This window comes from Astatotilapia calliptera, chromosome 17, assembly GCF_900246225.1.
Source record: "Astatotilapia calliptera chromosome 17, fAstCal1.2, whole genome shotgun sequence".
NCBI lineage: Eukaryota > Metazoa > Chordata > Actinopteri > Cichliformes > Cichlidae > Astatotilapia > Astatotilapia calliptera.
In genome coordinates, this window is record NC_039318.1 from 12,565,896 (window position 1) to 12,591,170 (window position 25,275).

General features: G+C 41.4%; 1 long non-coding RNA gene across 1 annotated transcript; it reads right to left on the minus strand.

Moving 5' to 3' along the window:
* Positions 1 to 24,087: 24,087 nt before the first annotated feature.
* Positions 24,088 to 24,588, minus strand: LOC113009234 (uncharacterized). The gene is made up of 3 exons (XR_003270135.1): positions 24,525 to 24,588; positions 24,298 to 24,419; positions 24,088 to 24,155 (listed from the first exon to the last, which is right to left on the minus strand). It is a non-coding gene; the product is annotated as an uncharacterized LOC113009234 (long non-coding RNA).
* Positions 24,589 to 25,275: the final 687 nt, after the last annotated feature.

A 25,275-nucleotide genomic window follows, 5' to 3' on the forward strand; every position in this document is an offset into this window, starting at 1 on the left:
GCTTCCAGCCTATTGAATCAGTTGCGATTCATGCCAATGAATATTGTAATAATTGCTCATCTTGTGCTGGAATAGGGAATCACTAGAGGCCGCGATGACAGAATAGCAGAACTGTTACAAGTAATCGAGGCAAATTGCCAGCGTTCTTATTCAGGACATCGTTTAGTGTCCTAATTGAAAATTTGACAGTTTTAAGCACAGTTAAAACACATTATATACTCTGTAAGGCAGTTTTGGATGGTCTAAACTATAAATACATGAAACACTCGTCTTCCATTCTTGCCTAATGAATCTGATCAATGCTGCATGTAAGATCCTACATATTGGACTAGTAAATCCAATATGACTAAATAACACACACACACACACACACACACACAAGTTCCCAATGCAAATGTTAAAGTCTTCCATCCTAGACTCAGTACGGTCTCAGATTATGTATTCATGCAACAGTTGATTAATGACGGTTATTATTCATGGATTTCACTATTTCTTGGAAGGCTTAGCTTCAGCGTAGAAGCTCAGATAACCACGAGGGAGGAACAGAAAGGCAAGGAAAACAAAGATGAAAGGTGGTGTAGGGCTTGACTGCCAGAATTTATACGCCGCCATATGTGAGCAGGTTTGTACTTGGAAGATGAACGGTGGGTCGTTTGTTTTCCCGGATTTCTGCCAGTGTTGGCATCGCCGTATTCTGACAGTCACTCCTCTCGCCTCCCTCGAAAGGATGGCACTCTCTCCTCTCAGTTTATGAAGCACAGTTGTGTGAACTGTGTGTGACAAGTAGCAAGCTAGACAGGTAAATCGTAGTCCTCTCCAGCAGCGCGCTCCCCCTACATCCATCTAACGGAGGAGGATCGAGCACAAGGGGGAGGCCATCTCCCTTCATCTTCACCTTGTACAGATGAAGAAAAATGTAATGCACTGCACAGTGGGGAAGATTGGGACTCCACTCAGCATGACGTTAGACTGGTTTGTTAGTTTCCACCAGTGACTGCTTTTTAGGCCTTTAAGAATTGACATATATTGAACAGATTTGATTAAACACTGAAAACAATGATGTAGATTAGCCACTGCAGTTTTCATGCGTATAGGATCCAGTTCCCAAAGGAGAGATTAGGTAGTGATGGAAAAATCTGGATGTAAGCTATCTTTGTGAATTTAAGATTAAATAAATCACAGCTCCCTGAGCTGAGTCAGCTCTGCGTGCCAACACTTTCCTTCATGTCCATGTTTGCTTCAGGTCTAATCGAGTTCCATGCTGGAGGTGGGGGGTGCAGGTAGGAGAATAAATTGCTTATTTATTGAGGTGTAGGAAACTTATTATGGCTACAGTGTGAAGACAGATTGGCTGGTCCACTGTGTGGTCACCTCAAGAACATTCGTCTATTCTGAAGGACATTGAAAGAAGTCCGGAACAGTTCTTTGTCTGTAACTATTCAAGGTAGTAATTGTAGTGGCAATGGAGGGCTTACTGTGACCATAGGCTCTCTAGACATCTGCTTCACTGTTGTTCCATATTTACAAGACTATTAAGGGACTAACCACTGGTGTGATGTCGGCTATAACAGCTTTTTTCCTCTAGGTCAGATAAGCTTAGAGTGCACTGGGTCACTATTTGTTTTTTAGTTCAGTGTTGATCTAGTAATCGCTGCTTTAGAGAACAAAGTGCAACATTATAAACGATACTGTGAGTTCTTTAACAATTAATGGGGAAATATACTGCACTAAAATGAACTTTTTCCTTGTAGACTGTGTTTACTGAATTGAAAATGTTGATGTACGTCTAAAAATGTCTTGCTAGTAAACTTGAAATCTTTGAGAAAAATGAGTTAATTAAATGAGTTGGTCTTGGCATTGTTGTGTTGTATGGATTTCTGAGTTACTGGAACTCACTACCTTTTGTTGAAGGAAGAAAACAGGGTACATTTGTTCTGGTGAAGTGAACGCTTTGCTATTTTACTTTTAACACAGAATCAATGCTGTCACCTAGAAATGACATTTATATGGTACTTAATACTAAAATGTTATCTGAAAGGCCGATTTTATTGGTTGATGTTGCATAGTTTGTCCACTAGAGGGCGCGTCGCAACTTCCCTGTTGGCGGTACTGCCACACACGCAACAAGCAGCAGATCCAAACAACATCAGGCAGTGTGTAAATGAGTAAACAACTACATATCAGCTGATATGAGTTTATCAAATTTAAATCAGCAATTTTGACTATTGGTTTTAAGAATTAAGAATTCTATATCGTTCAGACGCTTGTAGATGCTAGGTTGTTTTGTCTTTTTGTTTTGTTTGTCTTTGAAGGAGAATACATTATGGTTATATACTAGAATTGGCAATCAGATGTTCAAGGTGAACAGATGGCATACAAAACAACAGAAGAGCTATTTTCCTTTCTGTTTTAGAGCTTTTAGTTGACTGCTGCTCAAACAGCTCTCACCTACAGTCCAAATAGAAACCAGAGCTAATATTTACATATATCATATCAGAACTATATAAAAGGACTAATATGGTCCCTTTATATGTATAGACGCCTACAGCTACTACATATAAAATGTGTTGCTAGAGACTGTGTTTTGCTTCAGTGTAGTTTCTAGGTGACAGGATTGAAATGAATATAAGTTGTTATTTTATGTAGAATGCATACTGTTTACACCAGCAAAAGCATATGTATAGGCATATTTATAATATTTAACTGCTTGATATTTAACTCAATTTAACTCGTTCACTGATTGAGAAAACAAATATTCAGAACAATCCTAATGGACATCTTAAGTGCATAAACTGCAAATTGTTACTAAATCGAGGGAGGAAGTTGTTGCTTGTTATCAGCGTAAATAGTAAATACTAACAGTCCTGATAACCCCGATACAGTCTTCCTGATCTGTGCTCTCCATTTTATCGTACTGTTGCTTGTCTTTTCCTTTTCTGAGCGGAGACCTTACGTTGCTTTAACCACAATGCTCTTCTCACATCGCTCCACCGCTTCATCTCCTCGAGCACTGTATCAAATGTAATTCCAACTGTGAGTTTTAAAGTGTTTCTTTGGCTGTCGCACTGTTGAATTTTAGCTTCGAGGGCAAAGTCCACGCTGTTGTTTCTGTGCACTCTCATTCGCTTGCAACCCTCTCATCTTCATCTCACCCATGAACATCTTTCCTTTGGCAAGGGCTCTCAGTCTTTGGGTAGACAGGCACACAGTGGAAGAATTAAAGAAAAAGAAAACACTGGAGGAAATAACCTGAAACAACAACAAAAATAATAAGGAAGTCCCCAGAGATAGAAAGAAAAATGTGAACCAGCAAACCGGTGAACAATCACACTCAGCTTGGAGAAGCGGCCTCCCCCTTGAGCTACAGTTTTGGACTGTGGAAGGAACCCTCAGTGACTCTACTTGGATGGCACTTAGCTTTTGTTGACCCAGTGACTTTCCTCGATACACTGACTCCTCTTTTTGTTATGTGGGGAGGTTTTTTTTGGACTGTGTAAGTGAGTTGTAGTTGTTGCTCTCCTCCTTTCTCTGTCTCTCCCTCTCTATCTCCTCACCAGACTATTTCTAGTTTCATGTGTAATCTACTTGATGTTTGATTACTTGAAGGGGCAGCGTTCAGTTGCCTAGATTTTTCGAGCACTCTGTGTAAAATGAAGGTGATCTTTGTGTAAATCTTTTCATGGCTCGGGATGATGATGATGATGATATGTACAGGGGGAATGTTTTGATACGTTTTTATGGTCCTTCCACAGTCAAACAAGATGAAGAAATTGAAAGAAAATCTAAGGCTCCAGATTTTTTTTTTTTTTTTTTGCAAAACTGTCCACCTACATTTTCTCAGAAATCTTGCTGATATGTCTTTGTCTGCAAGGAAAGATTAAAAAAAAGAAAAAGAAAAGGAAAAAAAACCATTCGGGCCTCTAACCATTCCTCAGCCATAAGACAGGCATTTTTTCTTTATGCTGTTTGTTGCACAAAACTTTTCAAAAAGCCTTCTGCACTGTGTAAAGAAATAACGTTCTTTGTAAGGGAGGAAATAAAAGTGTGGTGGGGTTGGGGCTCAAGGGGGGTGTCCAGTGAGTGGTACAGTCCAGTGGTTTTGAATCCTGACTTGTAAATAATACGTTTTCATACTGCAGAAATCTTTTGATAATGTTTTAAATGTATCTGTAAAAACAACAACAGCGGCAAAAAAACGGAGAAAAAAGATGTACATAAACTTCTGGGGTAAAAGGAGTGTAGACGATGTATGAATTTATTTGTACACACGAGCACTGGATTTCTTTACTACTTGATTGTAACTAAAATGTAATAATCTGCCAAAGTGTTCCTGTATTACTTTCACTTCCATTTGTTCGTTTCTGTTTTACTCTCCTGCTTTTTAACAGCAATGCGGATTTTTAGAGTTTCCACTGTATTTAATTCTGTTTAAATTTAATTCGTCTTTTGTTAGTTTGGGGTTTTTTTTGGGGGGGGGGGGGTTATTTTGGGGTTTTTTAAAGTGGGGATGGGGGGGGGGGGGAAGGAGGAGGAATCATTTTAATTTATTGGTGCCTTGTTTTGTGCTCCTGTACACTTCTACTCTGTTTTTCTGTCTTCTGTGTCTGTTTGAGGGAGGGAGGGGGTGGGGGGTGGGGGGGGGGCTGGGTGGTTAACTGGGGCGGGTTGTTGAGGGGGGGGGAGTGTTGACAACTTAGCAACTTCTGTACTTACATTGAATATCTGTACTGTATGCCAAAATGGTCTCACTCACGTTTCTATGAAATCAAGCTGTTGATAAATATCTCTATATATTGATATATTAAATTTATAAAAACTGTCCAACCCTTTAGTGTGAATACTGTTTTCATTTGTATTTGTTTCCTCGTTTCTTTGTCTTTCTGTATGGGCTGACAACTTGTGCAGGCTGTGAAAGCTACTGTAGGTTGCAGCATAATGTATTAATCAAATTTATTACTCTCACTCTTCTTTGCAACTTTTCCTAACACTAGTTTCATCCATCCATCCATTCGCTTCCGCTTATCCTTTTCAGGATCGCGGGGGGCGCTGGAGCTTATCCCAGCTGTCATAGGGCGAGAGGCGGAGTACTCCCTGGACAGGTCGCCGGTCTGTCGCAGGGCTAACACACAGAGACAGGCAACCATTCGCACTCACATTCACTCATTCAAAAGTAAATGTCTTAAAACATCTTGACTCTAGGATTAGAAAACTTTACTGAGGATTAATGTGCAGCTCCAAAAAGTAAATAAAGGAACACTTAGAAACACATCAGATCATGCTGGATGTCTATACTGACGTGAACTGCGTAATGTGTTAGGAATCAAAGGATGCCACATGGTTTAATGGCATCCCAGGTGATTCTTTTTTGGTTTTTGTGGGTTTTTTGGCCCTCACATGCTTGTATGCATGCCTGACAATGCTGGTGTGACCAGGGTATCGCCAACCTCTTGGATAGTCCGCAGTGCAACCTGGCAATGTTGGATGGATCGAAACATCCCAGTCAGTGGTATTAATACCCTTCCTGCAGTAACTGCATGCATGCTCTCGCCACACGGGGACAGGTATTGTTGTACAGGAGGAATCAACTGGAACAGAGTAGTGTTTGAATAGTACAGGGCGTCAGTGGTAGACCTGACAATTCTGCACAGGGCCTCCTAAAACTTTTTTTTTTTCACACCAGTGACCTGCTGGAGGTCATTTTGTCACACTAGTAGTGCTCATTTTGTTCCTCCTTGAACAAAGGTCCAAATACCGCTCCTGCTAAGGGGTTAAGGATCTTCTGAAGCCTGTTCCAGCTCTCCTAGAGTAACTGTCTGTCTCCTGGAATCTCCTCCATGCTCTTGAGACTATGTTGGGAGTCGGACTACGTGTGCAACCTCAGCAGGGTTCAGATATTGCCTCATCCTCCCAACAGAGACAGTGACCCTAGCCAAATGCAAAACTTGTGAAAAAACAGCCAGAAACAATGATTAGGGACAAAATCTCAGTGACCTCCACCTGTAAAACAATTCCTGTTTTGGGGGTTGTCTCATTGTTGCCCCTCTAGTGCACCTGTTTTTAATTTCAATAACAACAAAGCAACTGAAACAAATTTTAAAATGACCCTGTGGTTTTAGGACAATAAATCATCTTTCTGCAAAAACAGCACTTGCCAGAAAATTTAAGTGCTTATAATCAAAGATGTTTTTCTAACCACCAGGTATAGTAGGACTGCGAGAGTATATAGACAGACACTACAGTGAATTCACATACACAGGTCATTTGGATGTACTCTGTTGATTATACAGTACGGGTGTAGTAAAGAAGTTACAGCTTTGAGTCATGGCAGAACTCCCCAACCCGCCCACCCAAAATGTGTTTCTGGCTCCTGCCAGCTTGTTCAGGAAAACTGAGTAGTGAGGTTATTTTTAACTGTGCTAAGTAACATTTATTCTTCATTCACATAAAGAGTGTACAGTGTACACCAGGAGTTGTATAAGTCAAAGACAGAAATTTGGTCGACTGAATTGAATAAAATTGAATGCAATTCTGAGCTAAATAAGCAGATTCTTTAGAAAGGGTTTACATCAGTGTCCTCAGGGTGTGCTTTTATGACTTCTATTAAATTTTATTGTCCAGAACAGAAAATAATGCGCTGTGATCAACGATTATGTGCAGACCTTTATGGTCAAAACATGTTGTCTCAAACTGAGCCAAAAGCAATGAGACGTTTTGTGTTTTTGGCGTTTTCTTTTAGGGCATTGAGTTCACTCAGTGCAGATGCTTTGCATTTGATATATTTACTTTGAAAACTCATTTGAGAAATGAATTCCATGCTCTTTCACTTCACTTCTTTTGTTGTCTAACCAGCACTCCCATCAGGATGTGGACCTGCCATGCCTTTGATATCAAAGACCACTTCACTTCCAGCATAGGTATGAGTTAGTGATTAATTCAATATCATTTATACAGCACCAAATCACAACAACAGTCGCCTCAAGGCGCTTTATATTGTAAGGTAGACCCTACAATAATACATACAGAGAAAACCCCAACAATCATATGACCCCCTATGAGCAAGCACTTTGGTGACAGTGGGAAGGAAAAACTCCCTTTTAATAGGAAGAAACCTCCGGCAGAACCAGGCTCAGGGAGGGGCGTGGCCATCTGCTGTGACCTGATGGGGTGAGAGAAGGAAGACAGGATAAAGACATGCTGTGGAAGAGAGACAGAGATTCATAACAAGTATGATTCAATGCAGAGTGGTCTGTTAACACATAGTGAGTGAGAAAGGTGAATGAAGAAGAAACACTCAGTGCATCATGGGAATCCCCCCGGCAGTCTACACCTATTGCAGCATAACTAAGAGAGGATTCAGTCTCCTGATCCAGCACTATATGCTTTAGCAAAAAGGAATGTTTAGAGATAAATAGTATTGCCTATGGCCACCTAAAATAAAACGAAATGAAATAAGCTTGAAAGAAGGGGTTTTGTGTGTCCTAAAGGGTGTTAAAACCTCCAAACATCTTTTTTCTCCTTTCTTTTCTATGTGCTAAAATATATATGATACATGGACACTGGAGATACTTGCTCTTTGTCCATGTTGTCGGGCTCACAGAGAAAAGAAAAAGACAAGTTTTTCTAAAGGTTAGCAGGAATGATCGGGTAAAATGGACTTGACTGTGTAATGGGGGGAAGGAAAGGAGATAGGGGACTTTTCTAGTCTATGGAGACATTTGTGGAGTGACATTTCACTCGGAGTTTGATGGATGAGCCAGCAAAAAGAGTTGGCACTATTTGGCCTAAGAGTTGTTCCGGCGTTGCTGTTGCTCTTCATTGAGGATTCAACCTGTGTTTGAAATGTGTGTTTTAAATCAGCTCTTGGCCTCGAGAAGACTTTGATTTAAAAACAAGTGTCCTTGGCATAACATTAGTCAGGATTGTTGACCGCCACCTTGAAAACCACAACATGCTGAGACTTTCCATGGCTAGATATCAATTTGGCAGGAAACAGTAACATTATGACTTTCCTGCTTTCCCTTCTTTGGGTTTTGTGATTACTCCCCTTGCTGGAGTGGGCGCTGTCTTAGCTTCTCATTAGTTTATCTCAAAATTCTCACACTCTTAAATAAAGAGAGAAGAGGCCACGCAAAACTGATCCAGGAACACAAACAGGATTTTTCCATTGATCTTTTTGTTACTAATGCACCTGGTGTCTCTAAGGCCTTTATTTTATTATATAAAATTCCAGAGGCGCATTGCTAAGATAAAACAATCATTACACAGCTAAAGCTTTCTGTGGTCCCCTGGGGATTGGCGCTGATTCCAGTAAGGGCCAGAAAGTGGGAAGAAGCCTCAAACAATTAGCCAGTCTGTCACAAATTGACACATTAATGCATGTGGGAAATTTAAACCTTTTATATTCATCCACCTAAAAGCAGTCCGTCTACTTTCATGGTGGAAAGAGGTAGAAAATCCAGATTTTTCAACACTATCCACACTACTAAAGAACATATTAATTTTCTCTGTTTGACCTGCTAGAATCCCTCGAGCAGTCGACTTTCACAGCGCTGTGGTGGCAATCCAGCCTCACTCCACACCTGCAAGCTACCGCTCTCATTTTCCCTCTCTCTCTCTTCAACTATTTCCCTCTCCTCTGCTAAATGGAGCTCATGTCGGACTCTATTAGCTACCATTCGGAGTTAGTAGGGCATCCAGGTGTCTGAGTGCAAAAATCTCCTCTCTCCACCTGTCACTTAAAATGAATAAAATATTTGGGGTGCCTGGAGTGACACCTGTACTTATGAAAATGAAGTAGCACAGCTGACCTCAATGTCTAACCTCCCTCGCTCTCTCTGGAAAACTGTTTTGTCTGAAATTTTGGCAAAATTTTAGGTACAGATTTCCTGAAGTATCTTTTCAAACTGAATTCTTTAACATCAAATCATTATGTAGTTGTGCTAGTACTCTGTGTGCCTGCACAGTACATTTAAAATGAAACAATGACGATATTTTTTAAATGTTCCACCTTAATTTCATTGCTAACTGGTGAGGAATTACAGCCATGTTTCCACACTGAGGACAGTTCAGTCAAAAGATGCTTTTATGAACGGGAGTGCCCCACTTAGTGACTGTTTATGAATTATTGCAGACAAATACAATGAATCTGATTGTGGAGTCAATTCCAGATTTGAAACTGCAGCTGTTAAACCATATGAGGCAGTCAAAGGACCTGTTAATGTAAATGACAAAGATATACTGCAAAAACAAAACATCAGAGAGACAGTGGAAACATTTGGAGTGTCTGAATGAGCACATACGCGACAAAATGAAACGCACACCTTGGCATAAAGACCTAGACAGCCATGGAAGATGCAAAGAAATCCTTTTTCTCTCCAGCAGTTAGTCATAGCATTATCTATATCTGCAATGAAGAGAAGACTCAGTGAAGAAGTGCAAATAAAGAGGGTTCACAACAACAACAAGTCTTCAAAGGCTTCACGAATTAAAATCCCAGAAACATCTTTAAAACCCTGGACCTGCTTTCTTTGGACAGACAAAACAACCTGTATAAGTATGACAGCAAGAAAAAGCATGTTTATGAGCTTAAGTTAGCCATTATTTCTTTAGGCAGGCTGTATGCTTTGCTGCCCCTACTGGCACTCTGCTAATGTCTGACCCCAAAAGGTACCCTGTGCATACTTTGGCTAAGGTTTTGACTCAACAGCAGCATCTGGCACAGATGGCAGGAACACAACAAGACCCAGGCTGCTAATCTTATTGCCTCTTTCCAACCAAAGACCAGCTAATCTGCTCTTTTATTTTCAGATCACACACTTGGAAACATAGTGACACACTGCTGGATCTGTGTGCTTACATTTCACTAGTAACTCTCTTTTGATTATTCTACGTTACTGCCTGCTCTTGCTCAGCTCCCTTATTTCTTCTCCTCTAATTATCATCCTGTCTTCCATTGTTTCTGCCACTGAGAAGCAGGTTTATGGTGCTCCTGCGTGAGAATAATTTCACAGGATTAACAATTGAAGTGTTTCACAGCCATCGCATTAAAACTTAATTGTAAAGAATCATGCTTTTCAGCCCTTTCAATTTGCTTCAGTTTATCCCCTCATATCCTTCCCCATGCTTTCCCTCTTGCACCGTCTTTCACCCTGGTCTCTCTTGGTCCATTTCATTTTACCTCCATCAGCGTTTTTGCTGCTTCCTACTTTCCCGCCGTGGCATCATTTGTTGCAGTGGTAAGGTGTTTCTGCTTTGGGAAGCTTGCTTTTAATATGCCACATCTGGCCTCATAAAGTTGTTGCGATGAAGTCTGTCTCTGTTTAAAAATGCAGTGAACACACAGCCGCCCCTCTGCCACTGTCTCCCTCCTCCCTCTGCCTCATGGATGACAGTTTCTATTATCTCCTGGATAATAAGTTGCACAGATTAGCCATGCGGGCAGACAGGGGAGCGGGGATATGGCATAGCACGTGTGTGCATTTGTGTGTGTGTTTTTTGTGATTGTATTTGTGGATTTCTGATTAACCGCTTGTGCAGCTCTCAGTATTTGTCTTTTCCATCTCTGTGTTCATGGATGTCCTCCCAGCTGGATGTGTACATGTGTCTCTCTGTCTAACTACATGCAAGTATGTGTGTTTCTGTCTGAGTGTGAATGTGAGTGTGCGTGTGTGTGTGCGTGTGTGTGTGTGTGTGTGTGTGTGTGAGAGAGAGAGAGAAGAGAGAGCTACCGTGCCTGCAGTGGGACACGCGAGAGGACGAGTTGATGGGCTAAGTGCCATTACCAGATAATTACAGCTAAAAGTCTCTAACGAGGACGGCTCATCATTATGGTGCTGGCAGACAGAGAGGCCACAAAAAACATCTGCAATTCAGATTAGGAGCACTTGCATGTTCGCTTTATGTGTGTGCATTCACTATGTGCCTCCCTTGTTGTTCCTCTCTTCCTCTTGTCCTGTCCATGCGACAGATTCACATTTGAAATTTAAAAAAGAAAGGAAAAAAAACAGCCTCTTAGAGAGCATTTGCATGTGTGAGGGTGCACACACACACAAATATGAACATTGTACATCAGTTTAATTGGCTGGTAAGGGGCCTCTGTGTGAGTTGAGTTTGAGGGCATCCTTACTCTACACAGCGATGTCTGTAATGGGCTCACTCTTCACTCTCTGTGAGGGGCTTATCCTCCTCCTAAATGTGGTCTGTGGTGCACACCCGCAGTCAGCAGCAGGAACAAGCGCATGTGTAAGATGGGGGTACATAAAAAGAACAAAGCTAATATTTTACCCTTTTGTCCTACAGATATTATATTTTGCATAATTGTGAAAAATTAATCAAATTATTATTTTTTGCCTGCTGGGAAAGGCGAGGAGGTTCAGATCCTGATAACAAAGGTTTTTCTCTTAAGCCTTATCTTTGCAATCCACAGACCTCTAAATAGTTGCTGATGATTGTTTTTATTCATTATCCTTTATTATCCTTTATTACTACTCCAGTGGTTCACAAACTGTGGTACGCGTACCACTGGTGGTACTTGGGCTCCTTCTAGTGGTACGCGGGAAGTCTCCAGATTAAATAATATACCATGTTCGGACTGAGGGAACTTTTTTTTTTATGAAAAATTAAAATGTACAGCTCTGCTATCACTTCCAACATAAATTAAGACGGAAAACTAAACAGCAGTGACGTTTGTAGGGTTACTGGAGTTGGGCTAGCTGGTATATAATGATGTGCAATGTGGTGGCTAGCTACACAGCTATGTTAGCATAACATAAACACAGTGAAGCTGGAGGATGAACACTAACTTTTCCACTCAGTAAACGTTAACGTGAGGGTTCCCAAGGCTTAGGGATAAATGCAATCGCAGGATGCTGTAAACGGACCAAACTTCAGTCAGGAGAACAACTGAGATCCATCCACAATATGAGGTTAGTCATTAACTTACTGCTGCATGGGCTGGGCTGTAGTTACATCGTAATGTTTGAAAAACTGAGTTTTAAAATGAAAAGTGGTAATAAAAACCGAGAGAGGGTGACAGTGATCAATGCCTTTTTTATTTTCTTGTTTAGATTAACTAGAACAAGATACAAAGCATTAAAAAAACACAACAGCCTTAATAAACACAGAGTAGTTTGTTCATACGTCACCACTTAAAGACCAGATTTCCCACCTGCTGTGAATGTTTTAGTGCAGTACAATTGTTATTATTATAACTTGTCACATCCTGTTTATGACAGTTAAAATAGATAACATTTATATAAGAAATAAAATTGCCTCATATAAACTATATGTTGTTAAACAGGCCTATACTACTGTACTTTAATGTTGGTCATAAGGGTGGTGCATTAAGAGCCATATATTTTATGAGGTGGTACTCGTCGTGAAAAGTTTGAGAACCACTGATCTAATCTTTAGCAGGTGTTAAAATATGGCACAATGCAGTATGTCCCCTAGAGATAGGGTGATGAGTTCAGTCATTCAATGGCGGCTTAGATTAGAGCCACTGCTCCTCCACATCAAAAGAAGCCACTTGAGGTAGTTTGGGCTTCTGAGTAGGATGCCTCCTAGGCACCTCCTGGGTGAGATGTTCTGGGCATGTCCCACCAGGAGGAGGCTCCAGGGCAGACCTAGGACATGCTGGAGAGATTACGTCGCTCCGTTAGCCTGGGGAAAGGAAGGTCTGGACTTCTCTGCTTAGGCTGCTAGTCTAAGACCAGGTCCCAGACAACCGGAAGAGGATGGATGGACGGATTGATGTATGGAGACGGGATTAAGGGTGATGTTATGGTTATGCTAGGGTTAGGGTTAGAATAAGTCAGCAGGAAATGAAACTAAATTAATATAATGTTCTTTAAAATCGTGGACTATTGTGCGTATATTTGTGCACACGGGCAAAAGATGTTTGTGTAAAATGATTGCAAGCGGAACAACTCAAACACAACAGTACATCATCCACTACAGCTAAAAGCTTCATCACTCCCCGCCTCTCTGTTTGTAAAACAGCCATTTGTCTCCTGTAAAAACCAATCTCCAGCCTGATGTAATCAAATCAACCCAACTAAGTATTTTTATTGATGTGATTTTTTTTTCATGTGTCAATTGTTGGTATGATAAGAAAACTAATAGCAATAGATTTGATGTAATTTTTACACTAGCATATAATAGTCGGTCCAGCTCAGCTTTATTCACTTGCTGTCTCATTGTTTGTTTGCTGCAGCTGTATTTGGGTGAATGTGAACGGTAAAGAAGATGAAATAAAGAGCTTTTAGGGTTTGAAAGTCAGTCTTTAATTTATTATGCTTTGTAGCTGCCTTGTTTTAATGTCAACATTAAGCCATCGAAGGGAAATGCACTTTAAATGAGTTTATCACTTGTTTGATTTTCATTTCTTTTAATATCCATGAAACCGACACTTTAAAAGAGCACACTGCTTCCTCCATTAGTACAAATTAGATCATTTTCTGTACTGTGCCCTCACTTGTAATATAGAGTGATTATAATAGCTGTATTTTTCATAAAAATGTTTTGTCTAGAGTGACTTGATAATCTAACGAATCAATAAGGGAGAACATTTACAGCATTAATGGAATCAAAGACGAGGGAAAACCGAGTCTACAGTAATCGCAGGCAACAGCGCGAACAAAGGAATTTTTATTTTTTTTTAAGAAAAGAAGAATACAATGCTGATTGATAGCAGGTGTTTTCACACAGGCGTTGCCCCTGAGGAAATCAAGTGGTTAACATGGCTTATCATCAAGGTTATCCGATGATTGGCACTCCTAATTGTTCATTATGTTTGCTTCCACAAGTGGAAGAAAAGAACTCCGCTCTTCAGAGGAGACTGATTGCTGTGGAATATCCTGAAGCATTTGACATTTTGTCCCATCAAAATCATCAGCTGATCTTACTCTGACGGATGCACAGGATTAATATCAGAAATTTGTGTTGCCTGTTATAAACAGCACATCTACTGCACTGTTGCTGTGCTGTAATAATGCTGCAGCTGAAGTTCCGATGTGAATATTAGTTTTAACAGTCATGGCTATTCCTTTATTTATTTCTAGACTCTATTAAAGTAGCTTTGCATCATTCACTTTGTTACGTCCCCACATGAAAGCTAGGCGAAGAGGGTGGGGGACAGTAACAGTTGGATCCGGGTGAAACAAAAATAACACCAGGCAGAGGTAGTTAACACAAAATATATCTTTATTATAATCAATTAACTCAACAATCATATAAATAGTAACAACAAAAGGAGACAGCACCGCTGCTTTAATGATAAATCAGACAGGTCAACCCAAAGAGATAGTGACCACTTCGACAAAAGAAAACAACAAGGCTTCAACAGAAAAAGACAGCAACACTGCTAGTAACAATACCCAGGCAGGCCAAACAAACTAATGGAGGCCGCCGTCACTTAAGGGAAAACACCACTCAGCTAAGAACTACTCACAAAGAGCCACACACGGTGGGGCTGGTCACACACAGCAGACCTTTTCCATACCTAAACCAATATCACACACTGACCAGCACAAAAGAACTCCACCAGAAGCCTCTCCCACACCTCCACACTGCTCTTCTCCAGCTTATATCACCTCTGAGGGTAATTGGTGGTAAACGAGGGCAGATGAGCAGCAGGTGTGTCCTAAAGGAGAAGGCAGGGGCAGCGAGAGACAAGGGGAGGGGCAAGAAAGAAGGAGGAGGAGAGGGAGAAGACAACACCACGCCCACACACTCCCACAGCCTCACAGGATGTAACACACAGTTAAAACATATTCATTATTTAGCTTCTTCAAATCATTTGTGAAGCCCCTGATGTTGTCCACTGTTTAAAACCATCCAACATTTTCCTCTGATTGGCTGCACCTCACAAACATAAGGTGTGGGCAGCAGGTAGTAATAATACTATGCTAACACTAAAACTGCAAGGGAAATATGACGTAATTTTCAATCATGAAGGTCATAAGAAAGCTAACTAATTCAGACATCGAACACCAAATTAATTAATTAATTAAAAAAGCCAATCATATTTTTGAAAAATGAGATGCAAATTATCTTTAAGAGATCAATAAGAAAAACTGTTTGTGGCTGAGCGATGAAACACTGGGAAATGAACGTCTCAGCTTGCTCTTCTTCGTCCTGTGTGAGTGTACTGTGGGGTTATACCGCCATCTGCTGGCCACTGCTTTTATTTCACAGTCCAACGCTGTTGGTGCTGAGCCCCTACATTCGAAAAACAGACGGGAATATGAGCACATTGTGTTTCGGGAAAAAGGGGGAAAAAATAAGAATGGGTGTACCACTAAAATATGCATATCTTAAAAATCCTATTTTAAAGTTTTTATGCACTGTTCAATTATTATTTTTAAATCACGAACAGATACATATTTTAGTTAAATAGCAACCAAAGTGTTGGAGCTGTTTTCTCAGTTGATTGAAAATATTTTTTCAGCCCATAAAAAGTTAAATGGGCTGAAAAACCAAACCATGGGAAGAGCAAATAGGTAAGTCATCTAGACCAGATGATTATAGATTATCTTCATAATTGCCTGTGTCTCTTTCTGGGAGTAGCTGCAGCACACCTGAGCAGGCCAGGCGCAATATATAGCATTCAGCCATGGCTGAATACTGATATGCTGACAACTGTTTATACTATTTGGGTTTCTTTATTTTATTTTATTTAAATGCAGCCTGTGTGTCATCTCCCTCTTTATATCACATACAGCTGTGTTGTGATGATACAAAATACAATATTATATAATATACAATATTAAAAGTAAATACTTGTCACGGTTTGGCAGGGCAAACTGTGGGGGTGTAGCACCTGGAGTCCCAGGCTTCTACCGTTCTACCTTTAAAAGCCGGAGAGCAGTCAAATGCTGGAAGTGGAAGATATGTATATTAGGTTGTTACCTAGGAATTCTGGAGGGAGGGGAGTGGGGGTGTGTGATTGAGGGGGTGGGGGAGCTGCTAAAAGCTGTGAACTTCCCTTCTGTGTTTCATCTTGATGCATTCTCAATCATCCAGGGAAATAAATCTCCAAAAGTCACCAACTTGGAGTGTTTCAGTTTGCCAATCAACACACATGGGTGTATTTCCTTTGTTGCTGAGATTTATTGATAAAAACAGTACAAAAAACCAACCATTTGTACACATATTTACAAATAATAATAAAAAGCGAGTGAGTACATTACAACATTTTCAGCAATCACTCACAATCCTGGCATCCATCACATCCACGCCACACTTTGTTTTGTTGTAAAGGGTGACAGTGTTTGGCTTCCTTTTGGTAGTGTTATCAGTCTGAACCACGCTGTGCATGCTGCTTGACCTTCCCATTGCTCACAATTTGAATTTGTTCACACTGCAGATGAGGAGACTACTTCTCCACCGAAAAAGAGAGCTTGTTTGGGGACTGAGACAGCGAAAGATGGCACAGTGCGGCGTGAAGAATAGGTGGGGACCTGTCTCCCTTTCACCCCAATAGAAGCGTACGCTGCAGATGGAGAGCCAACGGCTAAGGCCAGGAGAAGTATCTCGAGTCGCCTTCAGAGCTTCCTGTGTTTCATCACTCTTGACATGCTTCATAGCATTCAAGAATGGACTATTCAACATGCACAGCAAACGGAGCATGTTCATTGGTTCATGGGCCACCCACCAGGCCTGAACATGCCTGTAAACAGTGCTTACAGAAACACCTGCATCCACACACATATATCTACAAGCAGGGAGAACGAGGGACAGCAATTCCAAAACACATATATTGTAATACTAGTTCATAACTGCTCAGGGTCCCTGGGTCGCTCAGACCCAGGAGCCTGACAATACTGCACAGACAGTGAGCTGGATTGGTGGAGGTTTTCAATCTGTGAGGGCTTTTTCTGTGTTGAGTCTTTTCTGTTTGATTCTCAGTTTGCTTTGTGTTAGTGATGGCCAAATGAAGCTTTCTGAAGCACTGAAGCTTGTATTGAAAAACGGTTCGTTACTCGAAGCTTTTCAACACAGTCCTCTCTGGTGACATCTGGTGGCCAAAAATATGAAGAGCCGCTTGAATCCACAAAATAGAACCAACTGCTTCATTAAGATTGCCCACTGTACAGAGTGGAATTCTGTCTGATATTGGGCCGCCGTTGTGTTGCTTTGAACGTGTATTTTTTGGTGGTTAAAAAAATGTGGTTTATTTGTTTAATAAATAATTTTGACCAGTAAACTCTTCTTGTTTAAACATGCACCATTGTGTGGTCTTTCTTTGCTTGTGACTTCTTGATGTTGGTAAATACAATAATTGAAAAATACCACATTACATATAATATACATATGATAATGTACAACACATTATGGAGTATGCTTCTGCTGTGAGGTCCTGCCTCCATGCACTTATGCAATTAACCGCTAGACGGGTATATATACAGTGGCGTGTCTAGAAAATTTTTGTTGGGGGGGCCAGGTAGGGGCACAGATTTGGAGAAGGGTGGCATCCCTCTTTGATAAATCTTGTGGGTCTATGACCGGGGAACACCACAGACGAGTGCAGGAGACGTTTCAGTGCAACTGTAACATTCCTGACTGCCCGACAGACGGTAGCCTTGGAAACGTGCTCAGCGTCACCAATATTATACAGAAAGCTCCCGTTTGCAAAAAACCGAAGTGCAATACAAATAATATGTACAGAACTGAGAGAATGTCCGCGATGTGTCACATGAGCAATATTAGGCCTGAGGATGTTATTCAAATCAATTATAGATTGTGCTGAAAAACGGTAACGTTCACACAGAAAATCATCAGGAAATGATAAAATGTCCAAACGCGCTCTAATCACTCTCTCCCGGCGGAGAGCTCTGCGGAGAATTTGGGCTTCAACATCTACTGACACTTCTACTGACCTGAAGGAACACGCCATGTCTGACACTTCCTACAGTCAGGTTTCTGACAAAGAGGCGGAGAAGGTCAGGGTTAGTTGAAGTAAACCTGCTAGGGGGCAGGTTAGCTTCACGGAGTGTGTCGTCATAGTAACTCACTCAGAATTAATCTAAACTCGCTTTGTGAAACCGAAAACCCAGAGTTTTCGTTAACTCAGGGTATACTTACTCAGAGTTTGCACTAAACCGGCTTCCTGAAACAGGGCCCAGGGCCCTATTTCAGGAAGCCGGCCCAGGGCCCTATTTCAGGAAGCCGGTTTAGTGCAAACTCTGAGTAAGTATACCCTGAGCATATGCCCAGTGACTTATTTTTATTTTTTATTTTTTGTAATGGCATGAACAATGAGAGGTGGTGGATTGGCCAGATGCAGGTCGATGTGTAAAAATAACTCAGTTGTTTGGTGGTGGCTATGGCGCTATGGCGGGGCTTCCACAGAGGCAACAGGTGGATGAGGGAAGGGGAGGCAGGAGGAGAGCCTCGAGGCAGCCGCCGAGTGTCAGGTGAACTGAACTTCAGGTAAGAAGTTATGACCTGCAGTCTATCTGGGTCGGATATAAACCAAGTTTAGGTGGAGTTTATTTTCGTTATGCTGACTTTTTACTGTCAGTTGCAATAACTCATACTGCATTCTAGCCAGCTTGACAGAGTTTTTATACAGCTGGGTGGGTGCTATGATGTTACTGATAGTGAACTTTTTTTTATTCATAAGATTGAACTGAATCATTTCTTCAACAGATTTGACTCAGCCATGAGGCAGTCTGCAACATCGGCTGCAGACTCACCCACCCCCACTGCTGCTGTTCCACCTCAGACACTTCACACCTCCTCTATTCACCCTGCTCACTCCCCCCCCACCCCCAACAACAGCATCCAATACACACTCAACACAAGGCTCCAGCCTGTCTCTCTCAACCACCCAGGTTAGGAGGGAACTGAGGAGGATTAATGGCAAGAAGGCAGCGGGTCCAGATGGCATCAGCTCGAGGGTCGTCAGGTCCTGCGCGGACCAACTGTGTGGGGTGATGGAGCACCTCTTCAACCTGAGCCTGAGGTTGGGAAGAGTCCCACAGCTCTGGAAAACCTCCTGTGTTGTACCAGTGCCAAAGACTTCACGCCCAAAGGACCTCAACAGCTACAGGCCGGTGGCTCTGACATCCCACCTGATGAAGACCCTGGAGCGGTTGGTCCTGGCTCAGCTTCGGCGCCTAATAAGCTCATCACTGGACCCACTTCAGTTTGCCTACCAGCCTGGCATTGGAGCGGATGATGCCGTCATTCACCTCCTACATCGTTCCCTCGCTCACCTGGAGACCGCTGGAAGCACTGTGAGAATTATGTTCTTTGATTTCTCCAGTGCCTTCAACACCATTCTTCCCTCGGTTCTAAAGGACAAGCTGGTGAACTCTGGAGTGGACCATCACCTCACTACCTGGATCCTGGACTACCTCACCGACCGACCACAGTATGTGAGGACTCAGGGCTGTGTGTCGGACAGGGTCGTCTGCAGTACGGGGGCCCCACAGGGAATGGTTCTGGCTCCGTTCCTCTTCACCATCTACACTGCAGACTTCTCCCACAATTCCACCCAGTGCTTCCTGCAGAAGTTCTCTGATGACTCTGCAATAGTCGGCCTCATCACTGATGGGGACGACAAGGAGTACAGAGGTCTGACCCAAGACTTTGTGGACTGGTGCCAGCTGAACTACCTCCAGATCAACGCCAGTAAAACCAAGGAACTGGTGGTAGACTTCTGCAGGCACAAGCATTCTCCACTGCAACCACTGAACATCCAGGGTATGGACATTGAGGCTGTGGACAGCTACAGGTACCTTGGTGTTCATCTGAACAATAGACTGGACTGGACTCATAACTCAGACGCCCTCTACAGGAAAGGGCAGAGCAGGCTGTACCTGCTGCGGAGACTCAGGTCGTTTGGAGTGGAGGGCCCACTCCTGAAGAAATTCTATGACTCTGTTGTGGCTTCTGCTATCTTTTATGGCGTGGTCTGCTGGGGCGGCAGCATCTCTGCTGGGGACAGGAAGAGACTGAACAGGGTGATCCGAAGGGCCAGCTCTGTTCTAGGATGCCCTCTGGACCCAGTGGAGGTGGTGAGTGACAGGAGAACGGCGGCTAAGCTGTCATCCCTGATGGACAACATCTCCCACCCCATGCAGCAGACTGTGACAGCACTGAGCAGCTCCTTCAGTGGGAGACTGCGGCACCCACGGTGTGGGACGGAGAGATTTCGCAGGTCTTTCCTCCCCACTGCTGTCAGACTCCATAATAAAGACTTTAACTGATCAAGCACACACATCCATACATATGCAATAATACTAAGTGCAATAATCCTTTCTGTCATCGTTGTATTTTTACTCAGTTGTATATAGTATTTGTATTTGTATTCTATTTTTATCTTATTGTATATTTATTTTATTTTATTCTACTGTATATAGTATATTATTTTATTCTATTCTGTACAGTTGTGTACTGTATTTATTCTTATTGTATTCTAATTTTTGCCTCATAACTTTTGCACTGTCCACTTTCTGCTGTGACAAAACAAATTTCCCACGTGTGGGACTAATAAAGGTTATCTTATCTTATCTTATCTTATCTTAGTTAGTAGACTTGCCAACGACTCCTTAAAGCTTTAAAGCTTCCTTCAGCTAGAATGGAAAAAGACACAAAGCTGGATTTATTCTGTCTTTACGCTGCACAGCTGCCTCTTCTCTCATTCTCTCCCGCTGCTTCTCTTGTTGCTACTTCAATCATGAAACTGATCAATGATCAGCTGATCGGCTTTTCTCTCTTGTTTATCGCCCACTTTGTGCCAGAAAGAGGAAACCAGCGGATGTCGCGCTAAACAACAGCAGCACGTTTAAGCATGATCAGCTGTTGTTAGAATTTATTTAATATTAATTTCTAGTATCAGCTGATGTTGGCTGGAGCAACAGCTGTAAAGCTGCTGGTCATGATGTCGGTTTGGATATGTGGTGAGAGGGAAACATGAAGATGAAACCAGGAGATGTCCTTACTGAATCATCAGAGCTGAACAGGTGATGGAGAAACAGGTTTACCTTTTAGGTGACATGAATAAGTTGAAGTTATGAACTGTTTCTGAGAGACAAATAACCCCAGGATCCTTTTTTAGGTAGCTGACAGCTGGTAACTGTGCAGGTGCGGATCTAGGAAAGTTTTGCCAGGGGGCCAGGTAGGGCATTAACAGGGAAAGGTGGGCACAAAGAAATACTTTTCTTTCTTATTCTCATTTAAAATGTCTAGCTTTTATTAAATAATTATCTAAATCTTACAACCAAAGTTTTTATCTGACGTAAAATGTATAGAAATCATACATATACCAACAAGACAGTGTGCATATGGAAAAGATATAAATAAATCTTATAAAGTTTGTATCTGTCTTGTGTGAAACTTGTATGAAAAGCATACAAGAGTAAAAACAGATATAAGATCCCTTGAAAGATTATATAATGAATCTTGTATGTTTTGGATACTAAAACAATATATGAAAGTAATGAGAAAGCGGCCACTTTCATGAGTAAATCATGTAAGTTTTTACTATTTCTTTTCCATATGGGACTGTCACAACAACAGCATTTGTTTTCATTCAAAGTCTTTATGGCTTTAATACCTGGTGGGCCGGTCTGTAGTCAAAATGCCCGATTTTCTGTCCCAGTCCAGCCCTGCAGGTTAATACTGGCAGTGTCACCATGCCAGCTGACTGTATTTCATCATCAGCCAGTGTTGCTCTTTATACATCAATATTACCAAAGTTTACCATAAGGCAGCATAGAAAGTATTTACTTGCTTTCAGGTTTTATTCAAATATTAGTCTTTTCAGTTGTTTCCCCACTTTTTTCCTGTTTCAAAATCAAACACCAGTTTGTGAGAAGATTATCTTCTTTTTTTAACAGGCAGATAAAGTTTTACATTGGCATTGGCTAATTTGTCAATTGTTTGTTACAAATGTTCGTATTTATTCAAAAATGTTTTTGCCCAAAACATATGTGCACTATATGTCAGTAAAAATACTATGCAAATATTGCTGTCCTTGAATGCTGAGTAAACACTGACAAAGCACTGATTGTATCTCTGGTACTTTATCAACGCAGTATCTAAAAACTTTGCACCGTAGTGGTTAAAATCTCATTCTAATAAGAGTTAAAAGCGCATTCGGTTATTAGGTTTACAGGATTATTGAATTATGGTTAACGGTTGGTAGAATTTTTTTAAACTTTATCTGCCAATTACATCTGCCACCCTTCTCCAAATCTGTGCCCCTACCTGGCCCCCCCAACAAAAATTTTCTAGACACGCCACTGATTCTGTCCTCATTTTCTTTCACCGAAAAATTGTTTCCTGCAGTGCCGTCTTTCGTGCTTGGCTCTCCTACCTTTGCTAACGTGAAGCGCATAGCGCAGAAGCCGATGCTGCATTCACTTACACTCGGATATCTGAGCTTCACCGTGAAAACATAATCGGACATTTGATATTTGATTGAATTTTATTGTTTTGCCTTTGGGGTGGCACCTGGGGTGGCCAGTCTGGTTGGGGGGGTGGCCTGTGCCCCCCCAGGCCACCCCGCTGGACACGCCACTGTATCCCAGGACAGAGCCCTGCCCCACCATGAGCCTGGGTGGATACGTGGTTATTAATATAAAAGGACCAATACTGAATATGAATATTTCATGAAAATTGAATTATAATACAAATTAGTAATAAGGGTTTCTCTGCGCCCTTATCTACTCCATACTCAGCTGCGGGCAGAGAGGGTGATAGGCGAGGATGGCACTGAAGAGAAGATGCTCAGTTTCTGGAGTCTCCTGGTCCTGTCAGTATTAGTAGGATGCATCTGCTGTGTCTTCTCGTGGATGCTCACCTACCTTGACTCATTCCAGCCTGGTATGGATTTCCCAACACTGTGGACAGTGGCCCACGTCAGAGACGTTTAATATTGATTACATATGTCTGAATTGCTAACCCTAACCCTAGCTCAACAGACCACAATGCCCTGGACTGTCAGTATTATTACATGCTGTGAACATAAGTACCTTTGATCACAGTTTATGTTGTAAAAGAGAAGGAATATTGAAAAAAAGATCAACATTGTGATATTATTTGTTCCAAACTGACCAGAAACATGCTTGTCAGACTCTCACAGCAAAGGATCAGACTCACTGTGCATGACAGCTCGGGCCAATGATGTCTTTTAGATTGTCAGTTGTTTAGTGCTTCTGTACAGTTAGGGTCACGTCTCTATTTCAGAATAATTAATATGCGGAAAACACAAAGTTGATTGTCTTCCAATATTCTAGCATAATTAAAAAACTTTGACTTTGTAAGTACATATTATTAGTTCTAATGCCAGTATAAGTCTTCATAACTCCTGCTTTGAAATACTGAACTTTAAAGTTTACCTGATGAAAGAGTTTACAGTGGCACTGTCAGGATCATTCTGACTATAAGATCACTGTATTAATCTGAATCCTTCTGAAATGTGCTGTGAATGAATGCTGATGCAACTCACTGTGGGAAAGCTGTTGATAAAATGAATCTGTGACACATGCAACACGTTCACAGAGGAAGAGGACACAAAGGGAGGACACGCAGAGGCTGTGTTGAAGTCAGAAATCCAAATCTTTATTAAAAAACAGGCGGCGGTTACAAACAGGAAGACAAGCAGTCCATCAAACAGTCTACAGGGTCAAACATACAGAGAATTCAAACAGCAGTAAAAAATAACTGGACACTGAAAAACTTAAAGCAATGTGTGACGCAATAGAAGGAAGCAGTGCAGTATATTCACTGAATTATCATCAATTACAAAAGAGAAAAACGACAATTTCTAAGGATTATTTTCTTAAATGCAATTAGAGTGTGGCTGGTAAAGATGGAAACATACAGAATGTAAACTGTGTGAGTTTGGTGAACTTTGTTAGTAACAAATGAGGTAAAAAAAAAACAACCCCAAAACATACAAAACACAGAAAGAGGCTCTTAGTATTCATTAATAATTAGAAAGAAAAATTCTGGTCGTGGATTTTTACAGTCTTAGTTCCGCTCGCTGTCATCATTATAATCATCATGATCAATGGCGAGGTCCTCAGGTGGGTGGGGCTGTCTCTGGTGATGTCACCATGAAGGAACAGCATCTGGCACGTGTTGCTGAAACATCCCAGTATGCTGGTGTAGTTTCCTCTCCAGCTGTTTGACATGTGACACTTGAACATTAAGGGGAGGAAGAAGAAACAGTGTTAGGTCAGGTGACCACATGGTTTCTAAAGTAACTGACAGGAAGTAACCAGGCCGTCAGAAATGGATGGCATGTGTTTAGAGTTACTGGAGTTGGGTAACTCTACTTACCAAAAGCAGAAGCACACAGATGAAGGATCAGATGCTGAATGTTGCAGGAACATGCTCATGTGTGGTGGTCATTCAGTGCTGCTCCGGCAGGTTAGACAGTCCAAGACTGATATGCTGCCCATCTGAGAGTTTGAAAACACACATGCAAAGATTTATTTTGTGTTACAGTCAAAGTTGGATGTTCATTTTTGTCCTTTAAAAATGTTTGTGTATTTGAAAGCACTAACATTTAAGGATGACTTGGATCGTCTCCTTTAAAGGGGAGACAAGTGTATCCACTGATCTACGTCACTTTACCTGGATGATGACTCCTCTCCCCCTCACTCAGAAACACTCCTAATATAACCAAGCAAATAAATAATATTGAAGATTTACTTACATCATTACAAAAACATCAAAAACATCTCCCTTTGATTCTATTTCTCCATTCCTGCTGAACATCAGGCAACAAATATCTCAATAAATCACAGTAAAATGTAAAGCACATGTTTTCTCTGCTTTGTCTAACCTCTGCAGAGCCTCTGTCAAGAAAAACACATCTGTAAGCATAAAACAAATATACATTCATAACACGTCACTGGACAAACCTCGGTCAGTTGATTTCCTCTGTGCAGCGCAGATGAGCATCAGTCAGCGAGTGACTCTGCTGGTTCTTCTGAGGAAACACCACCATCTCTCCACACCGTCACCATCTGTGAGCACAAACTGCCGCTCTGCCAGCATGTAGGAATCTCATATCACACACAGGGGTGAAGAAACATCAGAGCTCAACTTAGGATACTTTAGATCTAAACAGATCAAAGTAGCTCTTAGTTTCAACAATCAGTGAACAGACAACCAATGATACCAAACTGATTCTGTATGAATACAATATGGTATTTTCAATACAGGTGTCAAATTAATTTATTAAAACTAATACAGATATATGTATATTTTTTTGATAAATTAGTTTGCTAAATTATAAGGATATATATATTT